General features: G+C 34.6%; 1 protein-coding gene across 13 annotated transcripts in view; it reads left to right on the top strand.

Annotated features, from left to right (window-relative positions):
- The window catches only part of NBEA (neurobeachin), a 674,010-nt gene that overhangs the window by 351,397 nt on the left and 306,727 nt on the right, over positions 1-15,886 (top strand). The window lies entirely within an intron of this gene.

Genomic DNA, 15,886 nt, shown 5'->3' with positions numbered 1-15,886 from the left:
AGAAATGTATTTTAGATTGCATTATTCTCTAGCTCCTAGAATTCTTACTGGTAGATTCAGCAATAAGAAATTGTATTTTTAACCACAGGAAAGCTCTTACTGGGACTTGTAGTCATAATATTTGCAATACCTTTGCAACCTTTTTCTTTTGGAAAAGGAACCATGCCATTGAGAGGGCACAGAACTTGAGAAAATTAATCAAAGAGACTCTCCTCAAGTACACAGTTCTTCCTGGCAACATTGTATTATATTGTGGCTAATGGTGCCATATGCTTCATTTGCTTCCAAAATTTTCCCCCAAATTTTCTTCGTACGCCATCAATCCATGTTTATCTACTCCTGTTATCAGAAGTTAAATAGATTAAAATGACTTGAAGCAAGGCTTCTTTCCTTACTTACTGCCACATCTCTGACCTTGAGCTAATATTTCTCAATTCACCAAGTCCTATTCTATTACTTTTTCAGATTTGTGTTCCTGTTAGCATTGACTGTCCTTCTCCTGGACAACTTTAAGCTGTTTACTTGGAATCCCAAAATTTAAGCTAGGAGCTTGATTGCTTGGCCCAGGATTAACACTAATAGGAGAGAGTCTTCAGAATAGTATTTTTGAAACTATTTTATCATTAGTAGCATGTGAAATCAGTTTAATGGGTTGCCATTAGCATTTTCAAAAAATAGGAAATAGGAAAAAATGGGTAATAGTAAATAATAGAAAAAATAATTTGGATATATCTGTTCAGGTAAATATTGTTTGCTGAAGTGTTTGTTGTGTGGGTATAGGATTATGATATGAAGTGTATTTCTCATATTTTACTGTGATACGTAGTTTAAAAGCCACTCTTCTATGCTAATTTCTCAGTTTGTGTCTTAAAACAACCTTAACATATCCTATTCTGATATCTGTTTTCTAAATCCATATTAAACTATAAGATGAGTAAGTTATACAAATCCTCCATAATGGTATTAGATTGTTGAGACTGGTTCTACATAGAAGAATAAATAACTAAGCTACTCAATACTGAAGAGATTGGAAAGGAGAAAAGTAGGAGATTTGATATAAATTGACCTTTCTTGCCTGTGAACAAATTAAAATTAACTTTGTATATGTACCATAAAAATTGACTTATTTAATCTAGCAACCAAACCCATATTAGAATACTTGGGGATTCGTCTTTAAAAATGACCCTAATGTACAATGTTGAATTCTGTGTATGCTCTTTGTAATCCTTCTAATAATGTTCTCTCTGAGCTAGTTAACTTAGGAATCGATTTTGGGACTATGTAACTAAATGAAGTTAACTAAGCAGTGCCATGCTCCCCACATAAATAGAAATTAAGCTTGGCTAAGAAATCAAATTGAGACTTTACCATCATTCACACTAGATGAAGTCAGTGGTCCTCAAGTGTCAATGTGCATTAGTATCACAGGGATGTTTATTAAACATGTAGATGCCCACGTCTCACCTCAGACCGGTGCAGTCAGAATCTCTGGATGGGAGTTATATCACCATTTTTAATATGTTCTGCACAGGATAAGGATCTTTACACCAAAATTTGAGAACTAAAAAATTATTACACTTCATTCATTCATTTTAGGAGCTGTGTCAAATTATCACCATCTTTACCTATAACTGGAAACATAAATATGATCATAAGCTGAGTATTTTTTTCTGTGCTACACTCAGAAGTATAATAACTGTTTAGGTTCATGGTAGGTTATCATATAAATTTCTACTTTTATGTGTTTGAAGTGATAAACCTCTTTGAAGCCCTAAATAGGTGATAAGAAAATGAAATGCATATCTGTGGATCCTTTTTTTCATCCAACATATTTACTTTGTTCCCAGAGCTTTTTCATAACAGTTAATTAGATGGGGGTGAGGTGGGGGTAGGTTTTCAACCAATGCTAATTTCCTCACTCTTTCTCTCTTTGATGCCTCCTCCCTTCCATATCAAGTCCTTAGATACCAATCTCGAGCTCCAGAATTATCCTTTAGGTTTTATCTTCCTCTCTACTTGCCCCAATCAAAACTCCAGTCCTCCAGTGAATCTGAGACAAGAATAGGTCAGATTATATTTTTATTTAATAGGCTTTCCTATAACAAGTTCATCCGAAAGCATGAATAATTTGTAGATTTTATTCTCTGAGAAAGATTTAGTGTTTTAAGAGAATAACATGATACCATATATATTTTTTTTCCTAACAGCGATATGTATAGAGAGATTTTCAAGTCTCTAGTGTCCGTTTTTCCACTTTTCCTTCCTTTGCACCAACAGACAGCCTCAGGATAGCCCACTACAGAGAACTACTATTCCCCAGTTTTCTAATCTTTGTATTTTACCAGTCATATTAATTGAGTAAATTGGGTCTTGCCTAAAAAAATAAATAAGTAAAGTTTGATTAATAATACAGTTCATAACTAATATGCTGAATTACAAATCTAGGTTTGAATATGCAGAATCACTTTGAAAGTCTCACCACAGCCTGATGTGAGGGTCCATAGACAAATGTTAAGATCTGCCACTGTTTTTCCTTCTAATGAATGTAAAAGAACCAATGTATCAATGTATACCTTTCAGAAAAGTCAACTACTCTTTGGTGAGGAGAGGGGGCAACTAGTACCTGTCAAACATTTTACAAATATTCTCACTTGTGCTCATAACAACCCTATGAGGTCTTTTCCCTCTTTAAAGGAAATGTACTTTTGGGCAATGTAGGAAAGTTAGAGTCAGAGATACACTTCTCAGGAACATCATGGTATTTATTCTATTCTTTTCATCAGGTGAAGACTTGTTGGGATTAAAATGTTTCAAGAACCAGTAGAACCCAAAGCTTGTAAACATTTTCTAAAATAAAGTTTTTAAAAATTTTAAATTAAAAATTAAATTGTAAGTTTTTCCAAATTTTTAAATAGTCTATTAAAGGACTGTAGCACAGAAGACAATTGAGCTTCTCTGACCCAATCAGACTCCACCTTGCAGTGTCACCAGAATCACTATACCTTTCTTTTCAGATTTTGGGGCCAAAGGGAATTCTGCTCCAATGCTGTGTGGCCACTTAACTTCCAGTCAGAGTCTGTCTTGTTGGCTAAATAAATCAGAATCTAAAAATCTATTCTTAGAGTTTGGGGATACCTTCTTTCTCCCATTTTATAAAATATCTGAAACAGTACACCCGCATTTTGTAATGAAGAAAGTGAAACTCAGACACAAGGAAAATTGTTTGCCCAATTCATAACACTGATAAAAGGCAGAACCTAAATATAAACTAGATTTGCTTTTGTTCCCTCATTCATCATAGGTGATGGAAGACTAATTTTTCTGACCTCTCATATTGCCTTTTTTATTGATTTTTATTCTTTCATCAAATTATAGAGATTAAAATTCTGGATCTGTTAATCCTAAATCAAAGACAAACAAATTATAGGATAATGCATAAAATTGGATTCTTCCTAGAATATCAGAACTTGGCCTACTGATATCTATTCCATTGGAATAGAATACTTTTGTCTTCTGACTTCTTTCCTATATTCCTATCTGTTTTAGTATAGGAATAAATAGGATTGAACAAATTGGGATTTTTTCCCTATATTTTTGGAAAATAGGCACATTAAAAGATGAAGAGTACTTGGAGCACCTGGGTGGCTTAGTCAATTAAGCATCTGATTCTTGATTTTGTCTCAGGTCATGATCTCAAAGTTGTGAGATGAAGCCCTGTTTTGGGCTCCATGTTGGGCATGGAGCCTGCTTAAGATTCTCTCTCTCCCTCTCCTTTTGCCTCTCCCCCACACCTTTCTTTTTCAAAAAAAAAAAAAATAGAAGAAGAAGAAGAAGAAGATTAAGACCACTTCATTCATGTCCTATATTATATAGATACTATGAGGAAGAAAATATTCTGTAATAGATATTCCTGAGTTATCCAATATTTTTTTATTTACCTCATTTTCTGCATACCATAGAATTTCATGGTGTTAAGAAACTACCTTAAAATTAAAATTCTATTTCTTCTTTGCCTCTCCTTCTCACATAACATGTTCATGTATTCACTCAGCCTTTCATCCATTTAGCCATATGTTATTGGTGAGTCCATATTTCATATCAGATACCTTGCAAATACATCATGTTGGCTATATTGATAAATAGGCACTATACTTAATTTTACGAACTTCACAGTCTTAGAGACTTATTAAAAAGGAAAAAAAAACATAAAACAATGTGATAGATGTTATAATGCCAGCACATTCGAGAAATTGGGAGGTCTTTTAGCTTTATTGAGAGGAAGGGGTAGTAGGGTTTACAGGAAGTAATGGCACTTTTAAAGTTCCTAGAGAGCATGAGTCATTAAAGAATCACAAAGATTTTTTTCTAGAACATGGAATAAGTATGTTAAAGAGGTGGTTGATAAGATTAAAAAAGTAGGTATCTGTATATAATAAGTTTGAGTATTATCTCTTCCGTTAGTATATATTGAAGAAATTTGAGTGTAGATAATACTAATGGCAGAGTGAAAAATATATTGAAAAGATGGAAGATGGGGCAGGGGCAGAAAAATTAGGGAGCTTTTATAATCCAGATTATTAAGTTAAAGCAATTGCTTAATTTAATTAATGGCTTAAATGAAAGCGATATTGGTGTAACAAATGAAATGAATTCAAATATATTGAGGTAAATTTGACAAGACTTGATGACTAATTTGGTATAGGATGCTCTTAAAGTCACATTTCAATGGATTGGGAAGTGAATAGGGACTTCTGTTAAACCTGTATGGGTTACTCAGTGGTCTGAAGTTATCTTCTGCAGCAGAATATTTACATCCTACATGAGAGCACTCTTTGGAGCAACACAAGTCTTATAAGTGGTTTAGGAGTTCTCTACACACTTTCCTTGCCCCTGTAATTTGGTGCCTCAAGGAATAGGAATGTTCCAGGAGCACACACCTAAAGCAGCAATGCTATTGATATTTTAAGCCTATGGCAAGAAATTAAGTAGAGAATCTAGCCTAGAACTTTTAGGATAACCCAAGATCCTTAAAAGAGGTTGATATGGCTCTAGGGGGTTCTCTTTGATATCAGCAGAAATGAAAGCAAACCACTTACCCAAGTTATCCGTTGAACTCTTCACTCATTAAGGTTAGAAGTGAGGTAACAGTCAAAGATCACTAAGTGCATGAGCATGAAAGATTCTATGTGTGAAAATTAACAAGGAAGAAACAACAACAACAAAATCGGATCTCTAAGGACTAATAAGTAGGAAATAAAGTAGCGCAAAGTTGAATGAATAAAAAGATTATCAAAATGAACAGGAAGATTTGAAAAAATTGAAACTTATAGATTTAAAAATACATTTTGGAAAAAAAATCTATAGATTCATCAGATTAGACAGAGAAAGAAGAAATTAATGATTAAGATGTTTACCCACAATGCAGAGAGAAAAAGAAATGAAAAATGAAAGCAGTGCTAAGAGATATGGAGGTGGAATGAGAATGTTTAATTTATAAGTCATCGGAATTAGAAAAGTGAAGAATTCAGAGTTTGTAAGATGAAGTATTTTAAAATATGATGATTGTGAATTTTTAAGAAATGATTAAAAACATGAATGTAAAACTACAGGAGTTGGGGTACCAGGGTGGCTCAGTTGGTTAAGCGTCCATCTTCAGCTCAGGCTGTGATCTCAGGGTCCTGGGATCAAGCCCCATATCAGGCTCCCTGCTCAAAGGGAAGTCTGCATCTCCCTTTCCATCCACCTCCTCACCCCTGCTCATGCGCACTCTCTCTCTCTCTCTCTCTCTCAAATAAATAAAATCTTTAAAAATAAAAATATAGGAATCATAATGTACCTCAAGTAGAATACATTAAAAGGGACCCATGCAGGATACATGTTACTAAAACTGGAAAACACCAAAAATAAAGAGATAAAAGCACCCAGAAAGAAAGAACAGATTATCTACAAAAAGAGAAGTATTAGAATAACCACAACAAAGAAGGCTAGAAGAAAGTGACATCATACATTCAAAGTGTTGAGAAAAAATAATTCTCAATAACTGTATATAAGCAAAAAAATATTTTCAGAAATAATGGGTAGTGATGGTAGAGTAACTTTGTGAAATTTTAATTTATCCTAGTCCCACTCTTTGCTGCCCAATTCAGAGGAAGCCATAAAACACAAACACACACTAGAAGTACTATACCAGAGGGAGCAAAATAGACCACATTAGCAAATATTTTTTTTAAGATTTATTTTTATTTTTTTATGATAGACATAGAGAGAGAGAGGCAGAGACACAGGCAGAGGGAGAAGCAGGCTCCATGCCGGGAGCCTGACGCGGGACTTGATCCCAGGACTCCAGGATCGCGCCCTGGGCCAAAAGCAGGTGCGAAACCGCTGAGCCACCCAGGGATCCCTGCACATTAGCAAATATTTTTAATGACTAACTTATTTTGATATGTCTGGTGGCTCCCTAAAAGACCAGCTTAAAAAATCTTGTCTTATTTTGGCCTAATGTGGAACTGGCCTAGAGTGGAACAAAAGCTGCTTTCCTGGGGATATTTATTGAAAACATTTATGGGTTAATACCATAGGTTGCTGCTGCCTGAGGTGATAGAGAACAGTTGGGGCAAATAATAGGCTCACCAAAAATCCTTGGCAGGATTAGTTGAGTAACGACATGTACACAAGGGCTTTGAACAGTTTTGACATATTCCTCAAAATCTAAAAGGCTAAAAAAAAAAAAAATCTAAAAGGCTGTGCATATGCTTAAGGTTTTTGTATGCTCTGGGAAGACTCAAGAAGGTTCTACACTCTCACCTCTTGCTGACAATGATGCTCTATGAAAGCAAGAAGTAGATGCAAGATAGAGTTGAAATATGCCTGGCTGAGCTTTACTCAAACACATATAGCATCTTGGGGAAACCTGGGAGATATTTTTGGATGTAGGCATTTAAAGAAATATCTATCTGATCATTAGCTATTACTAAGTTAATGAAACAGGACTTCAGTGTCTACACATGACAAAGAATAACATAATTAACAAAATTAGAAAAGACACTCAACAAATAAGCAGACAACAAACAACAAAAACACGTCCTGGAAAGAGAAAAGAATGGGATTTCAAGAGTTGCCACATTACAATATTAAAAATATCAAATTTCCCACAAAAAGTTACAAATCATGCAAAGAAACAGGAAAATATGACCCATACACAGAAAAACAAATCAACAAACTGTACTTGAGGGAGCATAGATATTGGACTCTATAGACACAGACATTGACTCTTGAAGACGTATTCCATGGGTTAAAGGAAGTATATTTAAAGAAATAAAGAAACATATGAGAACAATATCTAACCATAGATATTAGGATGAATAAACAAAATATGGTATAAACATATAATGGAATATTATTTAGCCATCAGAAGGAACAAAGTACTTACACATACAACAACATGGATAAACCTGAAAAACATTATGATAATTAAAGGATCCAGACATGAAAGGCCATATACTGTATGATTCCATTTATACGAAATGTCCAGAATAGATAAATCCATAGACACATAAAGGAGATTATTTTCCCGGGGATGGAAGGAGTAAGAATGAAAATATTGGAACTGCTAATAGGTAAGGGGATTTTTTTTGTTTTTGTTTTATTTTTTTTAAAGATTTATTTATTTATTTATTTATTTATTTATTTATTTATTTATTTATGATAGACATAGAAAGAGAGAGAGAGAGAGGCAGACACAGGAGGAAGGAGAAGCAGGCTCCATGCCAGGAGCCCGACGTGGGACTCGATCATGGGACTCCAGGATCACGCCCTGGGCCAAAGGCAGGTGCCAAACCACTGAGCCACCCAGGGATCCCCTTTTGTTTTATTTTTATTGCAATATAACACTATGTAAATTTAAGGTGTACAACATGTTAATACATTTATATACTGTAGTATGATTTCTACCATAGTAATAATTAGCACCACTATCACATTTTATTATAATTATCCTTTTAGTGGTTGCAATCATTAAGTTCTAGTCTCTTAGCACATTTGGTGATTATAAAACAATATTGTTGTATAGTCACTATAATGTGATTTTTTTTTGTTTTTTTATTATTTTTTTTATAATGTGATTTTTTAGATCTCTAGGGCTTATGCATTGCAAGTCTATAGCCTTAAACAGTATCTGTCCTATACCTCCATCCCCCATCCCCTGGTAACCGCCATCTTACTCTTTATTTTCATGAGTTTAGTTTAGTTTTTTTTTTTTTTTTAGATTCCACATGTAAGTTATATTATACAGTACTTGTCTTTCTTTGTCTGGTTTATCTCACTTAATATAAAATGCTCAAGGTCCAGGGACGCCTGGGTGGCTCAGTGGTTGAGCGTCTGCCTTTGGCTCAGGGCGTGATCCCAGAGTCCCAGGATTGAGTCCCACATCGGGCTTCCTGCATGGAGCCTGCTTCTCCCTCTGCCTATGTCTCTGCCTCTCTTTGTCACTCATGAATGGATAAATGAAATCTTAGAAAAAAAAATGTTCAGGGTCCAACCATGTTGTTCCAAATGGCAGGATATCCTTCTTTCTTGTGGCTGAATAATATTCCATTATATATGAATATATATGAATATATATATATTACATCTTATTTATCCATTCATTCATTGATAGACACTCAAATTGTTTCATTTCTTGGCTGTTATGAATAATGATGCAGTAAATATGGGAGTGCACTTATCTCTTTCAAATACTGATTTCATTTTCTTGAGTATATTCCCAAAAGTGAAATTGCTATATCATATTGGTGTAGATTTTTTAGTTTTTTGAGGAACCTTCATATTGGTTCCATAGTGTTTGAATTACTATATGTTTCCACCAACTGTGTACAAGTGTTCCCTTTTCTCCACATCCTTGCCAACACTTATCTCATATTTCATTGTGATTTTGACTTTAATTTCCCTAATTATTAGCGATGTTGAGGATCTTTTCATGTACCTGTTAGCTATTTGGGTATCTTCTTTGAAAAAAAAATCTGATATGGGGATTTTTGAAGAATGATGGAAATGTTCTAGAATTAGATAGTGTTAATGGTTGCACCATATAATGAATATACTAAAAAACACTAAAGTATACATTTTAAATGGTATTATGTGAAATACATCTGAATTTATAAAATGCTGTAAAATTTAAGCTAAAATAAAATTTTGTGATAATCAAAATCATATAAAGTTTACCACAGAGAATGGCAGCTACTAAATTTGTAATGTGTGCATATCAAAATCAAAGAAATAATCCCAGGAAGACAGAAAGAGACAAAAAATGTCCAAATAAATTGCATTTATGTAATAAGCATGCATATACATCTAAATAGAAATTGTCTTTTTAAAGTGATAATGACATATAATGTGTGAGTTTTAACTGGACAATAGTGGGCAATAGTGTGTAAGTCAAAAAGGGATCATTAAGCCATATTATTGTGGAAGAGGACTATGATATTAACTTTATTCATTGTTAACTGTACCTGATAAAATTCCAAGAAGGCAGTGAAAAGAATTGCATGAATACATTTCCAATTAATGGAAAGTAAAAAGAATAAAACAAAACAAAACATGAAAAAACTGAGACTAATAAAAATAAAGTTTGTGTTAGAAATAAGTACATTGCATAACAATGTGCATGATAAATGATAAATGCAAATGGACAACAATTTCCATTAACAGAATTTCTGATATTGAATCTAAAAATTTTTATGTTCTATTTACTAAAGGCATTCCTAAAACCTAAGGAATGTTGAAAGCAAAAAGAAAGATATATACTGGACAGTAACCAAAAGCTACGTAGCTATGCTAATATTTAAAAAAAAAGATTTTAAGACAAAATTCATTATTATTAATGAACCAGTTCATCTAGTTTAAAAAAGGTCGAATTTACCAGTAAGGTACTATCAGCCTACACTTGTATGTTTAAAATAAAAATAAAATGTCATCAAAGTATGCAATGTAAAAATTGATGGAAAATCAGGGAGAAAATGACAAATCTTCTGTCTTTATGATTTTAATACTCCTATATCAATCATCAAAATATCAAGCACAAAAAAAATTAATCAAAATACACAAGATTTAGGGCACCTGGGTGGGATGCTCGTTCAGTTAGGCATCCAACTCTTGATTTTGGCTTTGGTCATTATTTCAGGGTTGTGAGATAAAGCCCTGCATCAGGCTCCATGCTGGTCATGGACTCTGCTTAAGATTCTCTCTCTCTCTCTCCCTTCCCTCTAAAAAATAATTTTAAAAAGTGAATATATAAGATTTGAGTAACATAAGCTAGCAGGTTTGACATTATTGTTACTGGTGGGAAAGTCTGCATTGTTTGAATGAAGGTCTCCGTTCTTAGATTTCCTACAAAAAGATTTATGTGACAATCAGTGCTCCTGTAAAGACAGCCAGAAGGAAAGCAGGCATAAAGCAGTTTGGGGATTGGATATTTGTTGGGTGTTTCTGGGCTGGGAGGAGCTGTGTGTAGAATAGGGTGGTCTCTAATGGAGGCTGCTTCCAGTCATTTGGGAGACTCTTCCCACAGGTTGGGAGCGGGTAGTTTTTGACCTGACAAGGTTTGTACTGGAATCATCATGGCAGCTTTTCTCCTTGGAGGGCTGTCCTATAACTGCAATACGAGTGCATTATAATGAGTCTAGGGGTTACCCTGGGGCAGAGATGGAAGAGGAGAGTGTGTGCTTTGCACCTGTGGCTCTTGATCTCTTAGCCCCAAGGTCTTGGAAGCCTTGAAGTCAAGATGTTGTGCCTATGGTGTTCTAATGTGAAATCTATTTATCACCCTCCTTGCCTCCAGCCCATGTTTCTATCATTCCCTCTCAAGGGCTTAAGACACTGCCTTGAGGCATTCCTTCCACTGCTCATATCTAGCTTCTACCTAACATTATCTGCATATATAGAACTTTGCCCCCCACCACAAAGAATACATATGCTCAAGTAAATAAGTCACATTAATGGGGGATTCCCAGGTGGCTCAGCGGTTTAGCACCTGCCTTCGGTCCAGGGCATGATCCTGGAGTCCTGGGATCGAGTCTCATATCGGGCTCCCTGCATGGAGCCTGCTTCTCCCTCTGCGCCCCCCACCTCTCATGAATAAAATAAATAAAATCTTTTTAAAAAACAGTCACATTAATGGAATCTGATGATACAGCCAGTCATAACACAAGTCTCATCAAATTTTAAGAGTGTTACCATGATATCTCACAGTACATTTATATTTAAGGTCAAAAAAATTGAAAGAGCCTCATAATTATGGAAGAATTTTAAATATCCAAGTAACTTCTATTTTAAAGAAAAGTCAACAGAAGAGTATTTGGAATTGGACAGTAATGGATATGCTACATGCTAAAACGTATGTAATGCAAGGAAAATGGAACATGAAGATAAATTTATAGCTTTAAAAGTTTATATTAGGGAATCCCTGGGTGGTTCAGCGGTTTAGTGCCTGCCTTCCACGCAGGGCATGATCCTGGAGACCCAAGATCAGGTCCCACATCAGGCTTCCTGCATGGAGCCTGCTTCTCCCTCTGCCTATGTCTCTGCCTCTCTCTCTCTCTGTCTCTCATGAATAAATAAATAAAATCATAAAAAAAAGAAAAAAAGAAAAAAAAATTTTATATTAGAAAATAAGCCTAAAACTAAGGAGCTGAAATTACCAGATAGAAGGAGAATGTCCAAGTTAGAAAAAGAACAAAATAAGCTTCACAAAGTAGAAGGAAGTTGATAATAAAGACCAGAACAGAAATCATTGAAACAGAAAAGTAAGATATAACAGAAAGGATGGACAAATACAAAGGTTTTTTTCTCTAATAATACAGGTAAACTATCCCAAGACTGATGAAGAACAAAATAGAAAAATAAACATCAGAAATAAAAAGGAAATCTAATCATAGGTTTAAAAAGCTTAGAAAAGATAATGAGAGTGCTACAAAATGTTTTACATTAAAATAAAAAATTTTAATAAAATGGGAAAATTCCTAGAAAATATAGAAGTTCCACAGCCTGAATAATAAGTAACAAAACCCTAAAGCTCTAAGAAGGAAATTTAATCAGTGAAAATTCTTCTTACAGTAATAGCTTACAGATATATTCTACCAAATGTTCAAATAAAACATAATTCCAACCATATACCAACTATTAGAGAACACAAACAAAAGGATTGCTCTTAACTCATTCTTTGAGGCCAGTTTAATTGTGGCTACAAAAACCAACAAGATGTGTGGGAAAAAGGAAAATCACAAGCCAGTCTCCATTAGAAATGTAGATGCATGAATCCTAATTAAAATACTGACAGAACCCAGTCCAGCCATGTATATAGATATACTATGTATGCGGGAGGAAGCTGATGGGAAGTTAACCCAGAAATGCAAAAGATGTTCATCATTTTAAAATGCCCAAAAATGTCTTTCACTTGCCATATTAAAATTAAAAATCCTTATTATCATCTCAGTAGGTACAGACACATCAAATAAAATTCAACATTTATGATTTTTAAAAAGTATTCTTAGCAAATTAGAAATAGAAAAGGGTTTTCTTAATCTGAAAAGAATGCAGAAAACCTGCCACTTTATTTCTAAAACTTATAAACAAGTTAATCTGGACAACATATTGTGGCATATACATATATTAGATAAAACAATGAAGAGTCAAGAGAATGATAAACACAAAGTGCTGCAGAGTGTCTGGTTAATATATATGTGTGTATGTTTATATGTTGGATAAATACATGTCAATATAAACATACTTTCAAATAAATATAGTATTTTTTAAATAAGGAAAAATTTTCAGTTAATGAAGTTAGGACACTGAAGACATTTATGTAGACTCTCAAAACACAAGTACAAGAAATAAACTGTGAAAAAGAGAGAGAGACTTCATCTTCAATGAAATTTAGTTTTGTGAGTTTCCTCAGCAGTCCAGATGTAGGACTGAGGAGAGAGACTGAGGAGAGAGTGTCTTAATCTAGGGTTACTTATTTCCTGAGCAATTACAGCAGATAGATAGGAATTAAGTGAAGTTGCTGGCCAAGAGAGTAAAAACATGGAACTATGTGATGGCAAGTTTGATGGGAAAGGAAGTGAATCTGAGCAGTGGATGAAGCATTAAGAGAAAATAGAGGGATTAAACAAGTGGAAATTAGAAGAATCAAGAACTTGTTTTTGCCTGGGTCCAGGGGAGGGACAAGTGAAGGCAAGAGAGAACATTAAGGGTTGGGAGGTTGCAACCAGAGAGTAGATTGCTGGGGGCTAAAGACTTAGGAAATGAAACCAATTAGGGCCAGTAGAGTGATTTCCTGAAAGAAGGTAGAGTTGAAGTTTCTAAAGGAATCATAGATAGATTTAGGTATTTTTAGATCCCCTAAAAAAGGGATGGAATTGTGAGCTTCTCTGGGGAATGGTTTTTCACATGAATGATGAAGTCACCCAGAATGATACTAAGGGTCAGATAAGTTTCCTTCTCTCTGTGGAAGTAAAACAACTGTTCGTTTGTTGATGTATAACTCATAAGTATCTGAGATAGGAGGACAGACTTTCAGAAATACTGATACAATTTCTCTGGTGTTCCTGAGGCAAGTGTTCCGTACCCTCTCCCCTTCTCTGCCACCCTACCTCTTTACTTTGCCAATCCTCTGTTTTGCTTCTGGGAGTCATTCCTAATAGCCAGCCAGACCCAGAGCCTCTCCCTTCCTGCTGTCTTCTGTTAATCTATTTAAATTTTATAATCCACACTAATTTGCACATATTAGATTTCCTCCTGGCTTTCTGCAGCTTTCATACACTAGACAAAGCCATTGAAGAGAATATTCCAATATTTCACATCTCTTTTCTCTTTTGAAGCCAATCTAGCAAATATAGACCAATGATTTCATCAAAACTGAATATTTAGAGTTTGTTATAGTCTTTAACTTCTTTTATTTTTCTAGCTCCCTTAGTGAATTAAAGATTATCTGTATGATTTTTTGCCCTCTCACATTATAGAGAGGTCTGAGCCTTTTTTCCCAAGTATGATGGTTTCAAACAGGTTTGCTCTAACCTTTTCATTCTTTGAATAATTTGTATTATCATTAACTTTTGTGCTAAAAAACAGACAACATTCCCCTTAGAATGTGCCTGTATTGCCCTTATGTAATTGGAGAGATTAGTGCTGCATGTTTCCAGGTGATATTTCCACTTACCCTGCTGTTATGCAAGATTTTAACTGTGTCTAAGTCATATTGCCAGGAAGTCCCAGCTCCTCTGAGAATAATAGTCATTTTTTAACTTAAATCTCATCGTGGGGTAATGAGTCAGACAACACATGGACTTTGGATGAAAAGGTTTCTACTGAGAACTATCTTGAATTCAGTATCTACATTACTGCCTAGAAATAAAAAGATCATTCACCTGCCAATTTTTGTAGAAGATTCCGCACAGATATTACACATGATTTGGTGAAAAGATAGTAAAACTTAGTGCTATGTAATTCCATCCTAATACATTACAATGAAGAAATAAATTCGATAGAGGCAGACTCATTTCAAAGACCTCTTGAATAGCTTTTACAAATTATATTTAAGCAAATAATTTAGAAATATCAGGATACGCGATAATATCCTTTTGTTTGCTTATATATGTTTATCAGTGAAGAAGATGAATTTGCTATGGGTAGACAGAATGTAGTGAACTACTAATATAAGAAGAATTACAATGAGTTGCTATTTAGTATATACAAAAGTTAAAATGAGGTTCAGTCTTTCCCATTCTGATTAAAATTTATGAGAACTTGAGTGAGAGAAGAAATAATTCATTTTGTTAATGAGCAGTGAGAATAAAGAATGGCACTTGAAAATAGCACTCTTGTTAAAAATCTACATAGAGAAAAACTGGACCATGAATGAAGGTGAGTGTTAGAACTGAATCTTAAAAGGATGCAGATAAAAGAACAGACATTATTTTGTAAGTTTGTCCTTTAAGAAAAACCCAGAAAGACTTAAAGTTAACTTCAAATGTCCTTTGGCTATTTTTAACACAGTAGTTGCTTATTGCAAAAGAAAACATTTTAAAAGATGCAAAAGAGCCCACTCACTGTTTATAACTAACAAAATGACAAGAATTAATATTAGAATGCCCACAGTGGGGCACCAGGGTGGCTCAGTACTTGAGCATCTGCCTTTGACTCCGGGCATGATCCCGGGGTCCTGGGATCCAATCCCACATTGGGATCCCGCAGGGAGCCTGTTTCTCCCTCTGCCTATGCCTCTGTCTCTCTCTCTCTGTCTCTCATGAATAAATAAATAAAATCTTTAAAAAATTTAAAAAAGAGAATGTCCACAGTAGAGAAGGGCAGTATTAAACACAAAAGGTTTTACTTCAAAAAATATTATTGGATGATGAAGATTCAGCGCAAAATGTAAAATTATGAGTATTTTTTAAATGGCGATCTGAGGCAAAGAACTTAATTTTTCTGAGCCTTAGTTTATGTTTAAAAATGAAAATAATACATATCTCTGAGGATTCTTGTAAAAATTAAGTATTATGTGTAAACTATTTTATTACCTACCTTTCAATAAGTGGTTTGGTGACAGTTGTTCTGATCAATTTTTTCTCTTTCTTCTCGCTCTTCCTCTCCCCCTCCATCATCAATCACCACCACCATCATGTGGCTTAAACAACCATTTTTAATCTCTCATTATTCTCATTGACTGGGCTCAGCTAGGCAGTTCCTTTGCTCCCTGTGAAGTTGTTTGGCACTTAAGTCACCTGGGAATCTGGCTCTGGGCTGGGAGCTTATCTAGGCCTGAGATCCTGAGGTCCTGTGTTCTCCTTGAGGCTGTCCACATAATGTGAGCTTCTCTCAGCATTGCAGCAGA

This window comes from Canis lupus, chromosome 25 (assembly GCF_011100685.1).
Source record: "Canis lupus familiaris isolate Mischka breed German Shepherd chromosome 25, alternate assembly UU_Cfam_GSD_1.0, whole genome shotgun sequence".
NCBI classification, from domain to species: domain Eukaryota; kingdom Metazoa; phylum Chordata; class Mammalia; order Carnivora; family Canidae; genus Canis; species Canis lupus.
The sequence above is the reverse complement of the archived record's forward strand: the minus strand, read 5'-3'. Positions and strand labels throughout refer to the sequence as shown.